At 40.1% G+C, this 15,817-nt stretch overlaps 1 protein-coding gene across 6 annotated transcripts in view; it reads left to right on the top strand.

The window, feature by feature from the left end:
• The window catches only part of SETBP1 (SET binding protein 1), a 537,494-nt gene that overhangs the window by 364,993 nt on the left and 156,684 nt on the right, over positions 1-15,817 (top strand). The window lies entirely within an intron of this gene.

The following is a 15,817-nucleotide window of genomic DNA, read 5'->3' as shown; positions in this document are numbered from 1 at the left end:
TTCTTGCTATTCCCTTGTCCCATAGCTGTTGAGACCTTGAACACTACCATTGTTTCTTTGTCCTTTCAGTGGCTCTTCTTCATCAGCTTAGATGCAGAGAGTGAGAATTCTCATGACCACTCTGTCAATCCTAGACCATTATTTCCAATTTGTGGCTGGAAATCTCTAGCTGGATGGCCTTCTGGCACCTCAAACTCAATATATCTTAAAACCAAACTCATTTTATTCCACCCCAAACTATTTCTTTTGTCTTCCCTTTATCTGTATATAGCATATTCATTCTCTTTTCAAAACCTCAGAATTAGCTTTGCCATCTCTCTATCCCTCACTGCAACTCAAATTCTGTAACTTCTATCTACTATCTCATTCTCATTCCTGGTATCACAAGATCATAGATTCAGAGCTGAAAGGACTACTATATGTCATCTAATCAAACTCCTTCATCGTATAGATGAGGAAAATTGGTCAAATGACATGTTCAAGGTCACAGAAGTATTAAGTATCAGAGGTAAGATTTGAACCCAGGTTCAAGCATGCTTTCTGCTACAATCCATCTCCATCAGTCCAATTCAGATTTTTATTTTGTCTTGCCTACACAGTGACATTCTATTAAACAGAGACCATGTCCCCAGGAACATCTTCACAACACATGGCATAGGGCTGGGAACAGGAGATTTTTAGAAATACTTGTTGTTCAATATCACACACACACACACACACACACACACACACTAAATAAAGTGAATTGAGCAAAACACTGTTCATGTAACTTGGCAGAAAAAGGCCAGAGTATACTGGAAACTGCTTTCTCCCTCTCCCCTTCATCAGTTGCTGGTACAGCAGGTTTTCAGAAACTGAATAGTGCAATTAGAAAGCATAATGTTTTAACATCATGAATGGATGCAGGTGATGCCACACTCTAATTAGCCCACTCTAAGCCAATATTGTGGCAGCCTCTTAAGTGGTCACCCTGACACTCCATGTTAATCTCTGTCTCCCTCTCTCTGTCTCTCTGTCTCTCTCCCTCTCTCTCTCTCTCTCTCTCTCTCTCTCTCTCTCTCTCTCTCTTCCTCTTTCTCTCTTTCCTGCCCTTCTGTCCGCCTTACATCCTTTCTCTCTTTCCTAAACCTGCTTCCACCTTATCTCCTGGAAACCTCAGTTTGTTTGTATGTCACGTAACAGAATGCCGAGTTTCTCTCCCCCTCCACTTTCCTTTTTCTCAACAATATACTATATTTCCTGATGAGGACAAGTGAGGGGGAGATGGGCTGGCCAACAGAGAGTTTTCTTCATATAGCTCAGTCTCATCATACTGAGAGGGCACAGCAGAGATTCTTTTCTGATAAAGTTTTTCAACAAAGGGAGCTTTCCATTCACTAGAAGTAAGAATGTCCTAACAGGTAGAACTGCCCAAATTGTAATGGATTGTCCTGAGGAGATTGTGAACTTCCTGTCAGTAGAACTATTGAAGCAAAAGCCAGTTCGCTATGTTTCAGAGATTTTGTACAGGGGAAAGTCTGACTAGGTGATTTCTTAAGTCTCTTTGATCTCCGATTATAAGTAGGTGCTACTCTAATTTCTCAAAGAACTTAGACTTCTTTCCACTTATCACATTTTCCTTTGCATCCTGTTTTTGTGGCTCCCTTTGCCAAATCTTTGTTTTTAAGTTCCTTGAGAATAGGGTCTGTATCATATCTGTATTTCTGGTGGTTAGCACAGTACCTCAAAGGCTGCCCCTCAGTCTGGGTTTCTTATTGAGATTCTTTGCCCACCAGATTGTACTTTTCTGATAGGATGGTTGCTCCCAGAGATGTGTCTTACACACGTGGGAAAAAAAAGAGAGAGAAAAGCCTGAGCCTGTGTTGAAAGAAGCCATTGGGGTTGCCATCTGCCAAACAAGCTTTTGATCTAAAGGAACCTATGAGCCCATTCTGCAGTGGGAAGCAAAGCTGATTTAATTCTTCTTTTGGTGGTTTGTGAAGAGGTCCAGGTTAGAGGACAACCAAGAAATTGTTGGAAATCAAACATGTTCTGTAGTCTTTAAAGAATTTGTCTCCCCTATACTCCCCCTGCCCACTGCAACACACAGTTCTAGCAAAAGGTGGTCTTATGTTGGCTTGATATTAGAAAGGTCTTGGGCTAAACTTGATGGTGGCAGTGACCAGTTCTTTCTCAGCTGAGAGAGAAAAATTACAAACATGTTACAGAATATTATCTTTTTCTGTTTCCACATTTGCCTCCCACTCCCCCCACCTGCATCTTTTCCTCCAACTCTATGAGACTTTGCTCTTCTGCTGAATATAACAAAGGACAGCCCATCCCTCGAGGAGAATCCTGATGTCACTGTACATGTCAGTCCCTCCAGCCGCTACCGATGTTATTAATTTTTAAAACAAACTTCCTGATTGAGGTTCTGACTGCCTCTAAATTGTCTCTACAAGGAGACTGTGTACTAATTAACCCATAGAAACAATCAGCGATGTACCTTTTTCAAGTTTCAGGGTGATTAGAATATGAAAATGAAGAGCACAATGGTGCAGATGTTTTAAAATCACAGCAGACAGCAATTAGTGACACGGAAACCAGCTGCTTATCTCTCCAGATAAAGCCTCTTAATAGGGAATTACACTGGAGGAGTCATTACACAGATGGATCTGCAAATGATTTAAAGAGGAGGCGTTGCAGTATTAACTTTGATTGGTGAGCCAGGTTCTCGTCAGTCATTCTGTGCTACCTCTGCAAGAAGGTGGGTTTGTGGCTGGGCCAGGGGGTTTCTTGAGATAGTCACAGTTCTACCTGTCTGCTGGGTCATGGTATATATGCTCTCTTAGAATAGCCCAAGAGAGGGGGGATGGAGAAGAAGGCAACCCTGACCCACCAGCCACTAGGGGCATCTGCGCTTTGGGAAATGGGCTTCATTGTTTGGAGATCAAGACAGTCAGCTGTCCCTGTACAGAGGAGAGAGGATTTGGGGTGTTGAAAGGGAAATAATTAGGCGGTTGATTGGCTGTGTTAGGTGTTCCGCTAGAAAAGAAAAGGCTCATTGTATTTTGCCAAGTGATTCTTGGGGTCGGTGGATGTGTATGTGTGTGTGTGTCAGATGGGGGAGGCTCATCTTGGTAATCATTTTTTTTTGGTAATCATTTTTAATTATGGAGAATTACCCTCTACTTGAAGAAGTACATAGTAGGAGCCTTTGTTTGGGGGGTTAGCAATTACCACCACCAGCAATGAGAACAACTTCATTGTCCACAGGGATTGTTAAGTAGGGCAATGCCGTGGGGAAGAGGTGGACCGCATGGGTCTCTCCTCGTCCAGGAAGGACCCAGGAAGAAGAAAAGGATAGAATGACTCTGTTCATGAGAAGGGTTTTTTTTTTCATCCTGTGTGTCCTGGGGAAATTGAGGCATACGCCTCCCCTCCCCCCAAATTCCAGAAACAGTCACTAATATTGAGGTAGTGTTGTGGGAAAAGCACCTGGCTGCTAAGAGCAGAAGATGTGAATTTTGCCCTGGCAGTACTGTTAGCTCATTGTGTCCCCCTCTGTAATTAGTACAAATCATTTGTTTAGTTTAGTACTGTTGTGATACATCCACTCTATGCTGAGCAGTCCATCAGCAACCTTTCATTATGGATCTACTGTGAACAAGGCCCTGGGCTGAGACCTCATGATACAAAGCCTAGAGTTAAACAATTCCTGCTCTCAACATGCTAATAAAGTATGGGTAGCATACTAGGCTGTATAAGATGCAAAATATGAGGCTGGCAAAAGCTAGCATGGGTATTCCATATACATACACTACCCCTGTTATCTCTCTATACAAAGTCAGGAAATACCCGGTTGCCTGCCCCTAAGTCTCCTTGTTTGGGCTAAATCAGGAGTGGGGAACCTGCAGCCTTGAGGCCACGTGTGGCCCTCTAGGTCCTCTAGTGAGGCCTTTTGACTGAATTCAAACTTCACAAGGGCTGCACTTGAGGACTAGAGGACACTTGTGGCCTTGAGGCTGTAGGTTTCCCCCACCTGGACTAAATAGAGGAGTTGCCTCTCTTTGGTCTCTGCGGATCTGCTCCCTGTACCTGCTGTGGGCACTTATTTGAGACATCCCCTGCATCCTACCTAAGCTCTGAGGTCCATCTGATGAGGAGGCAGAGATCTTCTGCTTGAGTGACTCTGCATAGTCTCTCTGGCACTTCTTAATGTTCAATGCGTGTCCCAGGCATGCACCCAGATGCCTACATTGGGCCTTCTGAATTCATCCTAACCAGATTTTGTATTCCTGGTGTTAGAACCCAGACTGAGCTGGGAAATCATCCTTTCCAGCATCTTGAATTCCCTAGAAGGAACCCTTGTAGACTATTAGGGAAGCCTGAGTACCTAGAGCTTGCCTTCTTGCCTATAAAATATGAGAATCAGACGGTGTGATCTCTGAAGACCCTTGTAGCAATAATTCAACTTAGCAACATCTACCAAGTGTCAACTAATGGCAGAGCTCGAGTATTCTGTCAGTGAATCGTAAGCCACACAGTCTGAGACAAGACGGGTGCCAAGGCTTCTTCTAGTCCTAGTTCTGCTAATTTGCCTTTTGACTTGTGCCAGTTACTTTCCTCTGTATGTCAAATGGGAGTTTGGATTAGGTAATATCTAAGGTCTCCTCCATCTCTAACATGTTCGTATTCTAAGAAGACCCTGAGGATTACACAGTATTAAATGTAATTCAGTGGAAGGAGCACTAGATTTGGAGTTGGGGTCTGAATGGAAATACCAACTCTGCTAATGTGACCTGTGTGACCATAGTTGAGTCACTTAGACTCTGAGGAGGTCAGACTAGATGACCTCTAAACTTTTTTATAATTCTTATAACCCTATAGAAAGTGACACAAATATCACAGCAGCCATTTAGGACCTTGGAAAACTCTTTTGTTGTAACAATGGTCTTAAAAAGTTTGTAGATGAGGATTTTAGGGGACGAAGCCAAGATGGCGGAGTAAAAGCAGTGATTTCCTTGAGCTCTCCTCCAAACCCCTCCAAATACTCATAAAAAAAATGGCTCTAAACAAATTCTGAAGCAGCAGAACCCACAAAAAGACAGAGTGAAACAAATTTCCAGCCCAAGACAACATGGATGATTGATCAGAAAGGTGTATCACGCTGGGCTGGGAGCGCAGCGCAGAGTGGGCATGCAGGCCGCAGCAAGCCTGCAGCAGGCCTCAGAGGACTGAATCATGGGCAGCTGTGGAGGTTTCCAGACTCCTCAATCCACCAATGCCAAAGACAACTTAGAAGGTCAGTGGGAAAAGTCTGTTTCTGTTGGTGCCTGAGACAGGAAAGGGGGGTTTCAGCACCATTCCCCAAGAGAGTGGTCCTGGGAGGGGCAGCTGCTTCCCGAGCTTCCAGCCCACAGACTGAGGGGGAATCCAGTGGCTGATCAGAGAGGGACTGCAGGGATCTCTTTGCCAGTGCTGAGGCAGGAATCTCTTGCTTTGTCCGTGTTTGGATCTGGGTCACAGTTCTGGGTGGCAGTGCTGGGGTGAGGAGAATGCGCTGGTGGAGCTTGTAGTGGCTGTGGAGAGGAACCCTCCTCACAGTTACAGGACAGAAAGGAATACTTGCGGTCACAGGCCAGGAAAGGAGTAAACACCTTGCCCCTTATCACACCACCTTGGAAGAACTGAAAATTTACAGGTCCCTACAAGTATCTCTGAAAACAGCTGTACAAACCCCTGAAGCTTGGGACAGTACATTCTCCACATTGGAAGCAGACTCTTACCTTAACAAAGAGTTTAAAACTCAAGTAATTGGCCAGGATCATGAGCAAGCAGCGCAAAAAGAGTCAGACTATATTATCTTACTTTGGTGAAAAAGAAGATCAAAATACACAACCAGAAGAAGACAACAAAGTCAAAGCTCCTACATCCAAAGCCTCCAAGAAAAATATGAATCAGTCCCAGGCCTTGGAAGAGCTCAAAAGGGATTTTGAGAAGCAAGTAAGGGAAGTAGAGGAAAAACTGGGAAGAGAAATGAGAGTGATGCAAGAAAATCATGAAAAACAAGTCAACAGCTTGCTAAAGGAGACCCAAAAAATACTGAAGAAAATAACACCTTAAAAAATAGCCTAACCCAAATGGCAAAAGAGGTCCAAAAAGCCAATGAGGAGAAGAATGCCCTAAAAAAAAATTGGCCAAATGGAAAAGGAAGTCCAAAAGATTACTGAAGAAAATACTTCCTTAAAAATTAGAATAGAGCAATTGGAAGATAGTGACTTTATGAGAAATCACGACACAGTAGAACAAATCCAAAAGAATGAAAAATTAGAAAACAATGTGAAATATCTCATTGGAAAAACAACTGACCTGGAAAATAGATCCAGGAGAGAGAATTTAAAAATTATTGGACTATCTGAAAGCCATGATCAAAAAAAGAGCCTAGACATCATCTTTCAAGAAATTATCAAGGAAAACTGCCCTGATATATTAGAACCAGAGGGCAAAATAGAAATTGAAAGAATCCAGATCTCCTCCTGAAAGAGATCCCCAAAGGAAAACTCCTAGGAATATTTAGCCAAATTCCAGAGTTCCCAGGTCAAGGAGAAAATATTACAAGCTGCCAGAAGGAAACAATTCAAGTACTGTGGAAACACAATCAGGATAACACAAGATTTAGCAGCTTCTACATTAAAGGACTGCAGGGCATGGAATATAATACTCCAGAGGGCAAAGGAGATAGGATTACAACCAAGAATCACCTACCCAGCAAAACTGAGTATAATCCTTCAGGGGAAAAAATGGTCATTCAGTGAAATAGAGGACTTTCAAGCATTCTTGATGAAAAGACCAGAGCTGAATAGAAAATTTGACTTTCAAATACAGGACTCAGTGGAACATGAAGAGGTAAACAGGAAAGAGAAATCATAAGAGACTTATTAAGATTGAACTGTTTACATTCCTGCATGGAAAGATGATATTTATAACTCATGAGATCTTTGTCAGTATTAGGGTAGTTGGAGGAAAAAAATTATATATATGTATATGTAGATAGATAGATAGAGGGCACAGGGTGAGTTGAAGATTAAGGGGTCATATCTGGAGAATAAAATTAAGGGATGAGAGAGGATTATACTCGGAGAAGAAGAAAGGGAGAGGTAGAATGGGGTAAATTATCTCACAAAAAAAAACAGAAAAGAAAAGTCTCTTACAGTGGAGGGGAAAAGGGGAAGGTGAGAGGGAATGAGTGAATCTTATTCTCATAGGATTTGGCTTAAGGAGGGAATAACATACACATTCAATTGGGTATGGAAATCTGTCTTACCCTACAGGAAAATAGGGGGAGAAGGGGACAAGAGAGCAGGGGGATGATAGAGAGGAGGGCAGATTGGGAAAGGGGTAATCAGAAGTAAATACTTCTGAGGAGGGACAGGGTCAAAAGAAAGAATAGAATAAATGGGAGGGCAGGATAGGATTAAGGGAAATAGAGTTAGTTTTTCACAACATGTCTACTATGGACGTGTTTTGCATAACTGCACATGTACAACCTATATTGAGTTGCTTGCCTTTTCAATGAGGGTGGGTGGGGAGGGAGGAAGAGAGAAAATTTGAAACCTAAAGTTTTAAAAACATATGTTTAAAAAAAATGTTTTCACATGCTACTGGGAAAGAAGAAATACAGGAAATGTGGTACAGAAGTCTGTCCTGCCCTGCAGGAAAATAGAAGGGGAAGGGGATAAGAAAAGGGGAGAGATACAGAAGAGAGGACAGACTAGGGGAAGGGATATTCAGAATGCATGCCCTCTTGGGGTGGGGGAAGGGGGAGATGGAGTGAAAATTTGGAATTCAAAAACTTGTGGGAGTGAATGTTGAAAACTAAAAATAAATTTATATTTAAAAAAAGTTTGTAGATGAGTGAGTTTCAGAATTAAAAATAGTTTATACTTATTTTTCTTTTTTCTTTATTATGAGTAATGGATCTCTGGGAAGAGGAAGGAGACAGATTGGGAGATAATGATGCAAAAACAGAAGATTTAAGTAATATATTTTTTAAAGGGGTATGGTCCACCTATAGGTAAGTAAGTAGCACAGGGGATAGATCCCTGGGCCTGCAGTCAAGAAGATCTGAGTTCAAAGCTGGCCTCAGATAATTATTAGCTGTGTGACCATGGGCAAGTCACTTAACGTGTCTGATGCAGTTTCCCCAACTCTAAATGGAGATAAAAATAGCACCTTCCTCCCAGGGTTGTTGTGAGGATCAAATGAAATTAGTATTTGTATTAGCACAGTTTCTAGTACATAGTAGTCACTGAATAAATGGTTGTTCCCTCCCCCCCTTCTCTTCCCTTTCCACCTTTTGTATTCTTTACACATATTTTGCTTCCCCTACAAAACTTATTATATACAATTAGATGAAGTTATCTTTGACAATGGCAGAAATAATTTTTAAAAATCTCCCCTAGAAAATATTATATGGTTTTCTGACATGCATTAGATTTTTTCCCTCATCAAGTAAAATTCTGGTTATATAATTTCTTTAGTCTAATTTTCCTTTAGGAGAACCTGGATTTTCATACTGGAAACATTGGAACAAAAGTTATTCCTTTTCAATAAAATAATCAGCAAACATTTATTTTATTGGCTTCTATGAGCTAGGCATTGTACTAGATACAAAGATCAAAATGAAACAGTCCCTACTCTCAAGGAACATACATTCTGTTATGAGAAATAACATGCTTTTAGAGATGCCCTTGTGTATATGTGTGTGTGTAAATATATACACACACACATACATATATACATGTATATACATGCATACACATGTACATGCACGTACAAGTTCCGAGATGATCATATACATGCACATTTCTACATATTGCATGAACAATATATATGAAGTAGATGAAAATAAATGCATGATGATTTTTGGGGGTGGAGAAGACACTAATATCCTGGGGCTCAAGCAAGAAAGACTTCAGGTGGAAAGTGGGAAGGTGGAGATTGAACTGACCCTTGAGGGAGCCTTGGAGATCATAAGGGACAGAAGAGTGGAGCAGGTGCATGCTGGGAGTGGGAGATGGTCAGTACAAAAGTGGGAAGAGGGAGGATTTACCACAGGCAACCTGGAAATAGTAAATTTCACTAGTGCTTTTAAAATAGGATTCCATGAGCTAAAATTTGTTTTACTCTGTGGGTATAAAGGGCACATTTATTTCCTTAAAGTACAGATGAATTAAAACATGTACTCTAAGCACACACCAACTGTTAAGGAGTGGTTAAAAAAGCATACAAGGGGTCCATTTATAATTTAAAATTTATTGTGGTTAACACAGAGCATGGAAAATAATGAAAAAATCGAGTTACAATCATTTTATGGACCATATTTAAGGATCCACTATGATTAGATGTTAGAAGATAAAGGTTCTGTTTGCAAGGAGCTCATAACTTAAATGGAAAATATAGAAATAAAAGCTAACAAACTGTCGCAAAATGAAAATCCAAAAGGCTGAAGATATTTCTATTCTTACTGTTCTTACCTCCACCCACACTCTGGCCTTATCCCACATCTCACTGCTTTTTTCACACTTTTCAACTTCATCTCTATCCATGGAGTAAGTGCTCAGTTCTCAAGGCGGGATATATTGGAACTGACAGCCTTGCCCCCATATACATAATACATCCAGTTGACAGATAGAGAAATAGGATTTTGTGAAGTACAACTAGATATAGCCATCAGCCAGGACTTGTGAGAGCCATGCTTCCTCTGACCCCACTGAAAGCCACTCTCCTCCTTTCTGTGTCTTTCCCTCTTCTCTTCCCATCTGACTGGAGAGTTTAAAGGACCCTTTCCCTGCTATTACTCCTGATCGTTTGTTGTGTTTCTCTTTTGTCCACTATGGCCTTTGATTGTAGTGCTCTCTCAGCAGGGCAAATTGAAGCGGAGACATTAGGAACAATGGGGTCAGGCAGTGATCCAGATGGATACACTGAGAACCAAATACACTTAACTGCATTACTTTCCGCTGATCTGCTAGTTCTTTTAAGTAACCAGGCCCACCTATCAAATGCAGGCAGTGAAATCCAACCTGCTTACAATCACATAGTCTTTGTCAAAGGAAGAATTAACTGGCAAGTGAAATAATTAGGAGGCGGGGAAGAGCTAATATTGCATTGAAAGAAGAAATTTCTTATACGAGTAATAGATCATTAAACACCTAGCAAGCTTTTTTACTCAAAGTCTAACAATTTTAAGCTCTATGTATTGTTATAAACCCTTAGTTGAATGCCAGCATTCACCTATTCATTCTGCTTGAGTTATAGAGTTTCCTTGGTGTCATGCTATAGTTCTTATGTGAAAAAAAGAATGCCACTTGCATATTCAAATTAAAACCAGGTCAAAACTCAGTGTTCTGGTTGTTAGACTTATCATATGATGTTTCTGATTCACCCCTTTGATACACAGAATGTAAACTCATTGATGGAAGAAATTGCTTAATTTTTGCCTTTATATCCTGAGCGTTCAAAAGAGTAGGTAATCAATGTGTGCTTGTTAGTTGAATGATAGACAGGTGCACTGACAATCATTGAGCTCCATGAAGCAATGGGGTTGTGAGATCAAAGCCCTCAAGAAGCCTGCAAAACTTCCAGGTGTGGCCTGAACCAGATTAAAATGTAACTGAGACATGTTTAACAAAATAAATAAAAATATGACACAACGTAGGTAATATCAATTTGTGATTTCCTAAGTCAAAATGAACTCCCTTCCCATCCACCCCACCTTCCAGGCATCTGTTTCTGTTTGAGTTTGGCAGCACTGATCTAGGCCAATCCCCACTCAGTGCATGGGTCACAAGGTATAATGTTACAAATAAATAGTCTTCCAACATCTTTTTGAAGACCTCCAATGAAAGGGAATGAATTGCCTCTCAAAACTTAAACATTCTATTGTTGGACAGCTCTCATTCTCAGGAAGCTCTTTTTTGTCTACATTTTATCATCAGCTTCTTTGTAAGTTTTGCTTACTGTTCCTATCTGTGTCCTCTAAGATCAAGAAGAATAAGTCTAATCTTGTTTTCTCATAGTAACAGGATTGTTGTTGTTCAGTCATGTCTGACTCTGTGACTCTGCGAACCATACTGTCCATGGAGTTTTCCTGGAAAAGATACTAGTTTTCCATTTCCTCCTCCAGTGGATTAAGGCAAAGGTTAAGTGCCTTGCCCAAGTCACACAGCTAGTAAGTGTCTGAGGCTGAATTTGAACTCAGGTGTTCTGACTCTAGGCCCAAGGCTCAATCCACTGAGCCATCTAGCTGTGTCAGTAACCAGGAAATACATCCTCAATTCCTTTACCAGTATTTTATATGAGATGGTTTTACATATCCTTTCCATCCTGGTCATCCTTTTTAGTATACATTCTAGTTCATCAGTGTTAATAAACTCTAACAAACTGGTTAAAAAACAACAACAAATCAATTGTTATCATATTGTTTGCCTTCTCAATAGGTGGGGGAGAGTAAGAGGGAAGGAGAGACTTTCAAACTCAAAAGTTTAAAAAAAATGAACATTGAAAACAAAAATAATAATAATAAACTTGTTTACCATTTGAATTATATTCCCTTACTCTGTTTGCTTTATATTTTTTTTTACATGTTGTATGTATATTTTTTTCTCCCCAGTTTGTAAGTTAGGCAGGGACAAGGGACTTCAGTTACATATATGTTATAAGCCAGACCAATGTCTGCCTCCACTAATACTCAATGAAAAGTACAACACTGTACATATAGTAGAATATAAATGTATATTTGCTGATTTACTCACAGTGACTAGCTTAGGTACTGGAAAAATCTGTCTCGTTGTTATGTTATGTGCAGGTGCCAAGCATACTGAATCATCCCCAATAGAATATGCTTTGGACTCAAACTATGATAGTGCCTTCAGATGTAACCAATGACTTCCTAATTACTAAATCTAATGGCCTTTTTTTTTCCAGTCCTCATTCTCCTTGACCTCTCTATAGCATTTAACACTACTTAACATCCACTTCTACAGGGTATTTTCTCCTCCCTGAGCATTAAATACATCATAGCCTTTTGGTTCTTCAGCTACCTTTCTAACTGTTCCTTCTCAGTCTACTTCACTGATTTCTCCTATTTATCAAGGTTCCATCCTTAGCCATATCTTCTTATCTTTCTACCTCTCTTGGAAATCTCATAGCTTCAGCTACCATTTTTTATTGAAGATGCTTCCCACCTTTCTATCTCTAGCCTTACTTCTTTCTCTAATCTAATTCACATCTCCACTTGTCTACAGGAATTCCTTCTTTACATGTCCTCCAACTCAACATACCCCAATCCAAACTTAATTTTACCTTTAAACGTGTTCCTTTTATGTCTTCATTTTGTTAAAGTCACCTTCATTCAACCAAATTTCCTGCATTTGAAATCTTCAAGTTATCCTTAACCATCCCCATCCCCACCTCCTGCATCAATTTCTGTCCATTTTACCTCTGCAGCATCTCCTCCATATTTTCTTTTCTATTCCCACTGCTACCATCCTCAAATAGACTCAGTGCCCATCTAGACTATTGTAATACCCTCCTTACAAAATTTCCTTCTTCCACTCTCTCTTCTCTGCACCATCCTTTATACGACTGCTAGAATATTCTTCCTTAAATATAAGTCTGGTCGCTAATCAAATAAAAATATGTATTAAACACAACCATACTACACATATCTTTGATCCCTTCTCCTTCCAAATTCTCCAGTGCATCATTCCCCACCGTCTCTCGAATATCTGATCTCTCACTTTATTAAAGCAAGTGGTTGGTACAGTAGGCTACTTAATCTAGAGTTCAAATCCTCTCTCAGACATTGAATAGCAGTGTGACTTTGGGCAAGTCAGCTTCACTTTTTTCATCTACCAAAAAAGAGATAATAGTAATATGTTAGAGGATTCTTCCAAGGATCAAATGATAATGACAAATATAAAGTGCTTTGCAAATAGTAAAGCACTACATAATAAAGATAGCCAATAAAAGCTAGTTATTATTATTACTGATTTCTTCCTAGCTGCCTAGACAAAACCTCATGCCTTCCCATCTTTTAAAAAACTCCTCACTATAGCTATATCCTATTGTCCTATATCTCAAATAGCCCTTTCTCAGCCAAACTCCTTGAAAAAAGTGTTCTACACTGATTGTCTCTACTCCTTTCACTATCTTCTAAAACCTCTAACATCTGGCTTCTGACCTTATCACTCAGCCAGAACTGTTCTCTCCAAGGTTACCAGTGATCTCTTAATTGCCAAATCTAATGACCTTTTCTTGACCTCCCTGCATTATTTAAAATGGTAGACACTCTCTCCTCCTACCTATCCCCCTCCTTTTGAGGTTCCATTGACTCTTTTCTGTTAATTTTCTTGTTTTCTGTCTGATTCACACCTCTTATTGGATTCTCCTTGTCACATGCCTCAACTATAGATGTGGCCCAAGGCCTTGTCTCAAGCTTCCCTTATCTACAATCTCTTTTTTTTTTTTTTGGTGATTTCACTAGTTCTTATGGGTTCAATTATCATCTCTCTGCAAATAACTCCCAGATCTCTACAGCCTACCCTAGTCTGTCTCCTGAGCTACGTAACATATCCCTGCAGCTCCCTATTTTGGACATTTCAAATTCAGTGATGTTTAGGGTTTTCAAATTCAACATATTCAAAACAGAAATCGTCATATTTCCCCCCAAGACAACCCTTATTCCACAGGTTTTTATTTCTGTAGAAAACACTCCAAGCCTTTTTTGTCACTCACGTTCAAAAGGTCAACCTCATCGATTCCTCACTCCCCATTCACTCCACATATCCAATCAGTTTTCAATTCTACCTGCACAACACATCCCACACCTGTGCCTTTCCACTCACATGGCCATCACGTTATTTCATTCCCTCATCAACTCTTGCATGGATCATTACAAGTAGCCTTCTAACTGGTCTCTCTGGTAAAAGTCTCACTTCTCAAAATCATCCTTCACAAAGTTGCCAAAGCAGTATTGATAAAGCATGGGTTTAACCAAGTCATTCTGCTACTCAATCAACTCTATTACTTTCCCTTTGTCACCAGGATCAAAAAACAGATTCCTCTATTTCGCTTTTAAACACCTTCACATTCTGACTCCAACATACCTTACAGGCTAATTACACTTTACTCCCTTTCATGCTTTCAGTAATCCAGCCACACTGGATTCCTTAGTTTTGTTCTCACCACACTATACTCTGCCTTCCTGTCTTTGTGCTACCTGTCTCTGATGCCTAGAATCCACTCCCTCCTCCTCTCTGCCTCTTACAACACCCAGCTTCCTTCAAAGCACAGCTCAGCTTCCATTCATCTCCTTTTATTGTTGTTTGGTTGTATCTGACTCTTTCTGACCCCATTTGGGGTTTTTGTGGACAAGATACTGAATTGGTTTGCTATGTCCTTGTCCAGCTCATTTTACAGATGAAGAAAATGAGGCCAACAGGATTAAGTGACTTGCCCAGGGTCACATAGCTGATAAGTGTCTGAGGCCAGATTTGAACTCATGAAGATGAGTCTTTCTGACTATAAGCTCAGCACTGTATCCACTGTGCCACCACATATCTCCTACATGAGGCCTTTCCTGATATCTCCTGTAGCTACTGCCCCCACCCTCCAAAGCAAATCAACTTGTATTTACTTTGTGTTTATTTTTATTTTCCTGTATTTGCATTTGTTGTTTATGGTTGTAGAATGTTTGCTCCTTAAAGTCAGTGACAGTTTTGTTTTCGGGTATCTACAGTGCCTCCAATAATGCCTTGCACAGAGTAGAGACTTTATAAATCCTTCTGGACTGACCACCCAGATATGAAAGCATATTATTCAGGTATTTCAAGAAAAGGTTTCCCCATGCAAACCCCAAAAACTGTTACCCTCGATCTGTCCCATGGGACGCAGAGGAGATCACAAAAATTTGAGTAAAAATTTAAGCTTTGATAGCTTAACATGTATAACATGAACCTCAAAAGGTTAGCAGCCCAAACACTCCTAACATTTTAACTTTCCAATGTGATTAACCATAATTTTATTGAAACATTCTTGCCAAGGTTTTTGTTCCAATAGGTAGTTTTGGTTTCTTCCAAGAAAACCTTCCAAAAGTTGTAATCTTGAGAGTTATCTCCCATTAGGGCTTCTTCTCCTGCCCTGACTTGTTTTTTTTTCCTCTGCAATGCTGTCGTTTCTAGCCAAGATGTCCTCCTCTGATCTTAGCATTGGTTTCCTTACCTGTAAAATGAGGGAATTGTAGTAGAAAAACATTCAAGTACTTACCAGGACCTTAAATCTTTGATCCTATGATCATTTCTTAATTGATTAATTTCTTAATTTAATTGAATAATTTCTTAATTTAATTCTTAAATCTTTGATCCTTTAATCATTTCTTGAACTGAACATTTTCAGTCCCCCACTTTGGGGGACATGAATTCTTTAAATTTTCTACTAACAATCTAAAATCAGGTTTTGTTATTGCTGTTGTTTTAAGTATGTGTGTGTCTTTAATGTGAGCTTTAAAAGCTGCCTGCTGTTTCTAGTGTAGGTGAACCTGATGAATGAATCTGTATTCACTCACTCTATCATATTGATTCTGTTTTCCCCACCCTTGAATGCTCAGCTGACCTCCATCCTTTCCAGCTAAAGAGTTCCAAGAAAGCTTCTGAAGTCCAAGTGATTTAGTCAGGGATAGGCTTGGAATGAAGATGAGTTGGCAAAATTCCAAGGCAGTATCCCAAGAGGGATATTGATTTTCCTACAATAGTCCATTCCCAGGATGTGCCTC

Source organism: Phascolarctos cinereus, unplaced genomic scaffold (genome assembly GCF_003287225.1).
Source record: "Phascolarctos cinereus isolate Bilbo 61053 unplaced genomic scaffold, phaCin_HiC Scaffold_4;HRSCAF=312, whole genome shotgun sequence".
NCBI classification, from domain to species: domain Eukaryota; kingdom Metazoa; phylum Chordata; class Mammalia; order Diprotodontia; family Phascolarctidae; genus Phascolarctos; species Phascolarctos cinereus.
Note: the sequence above shows the minus strand (reverse complement) of the source record. Positions and strands in the feature narration are given on the sequence as shown.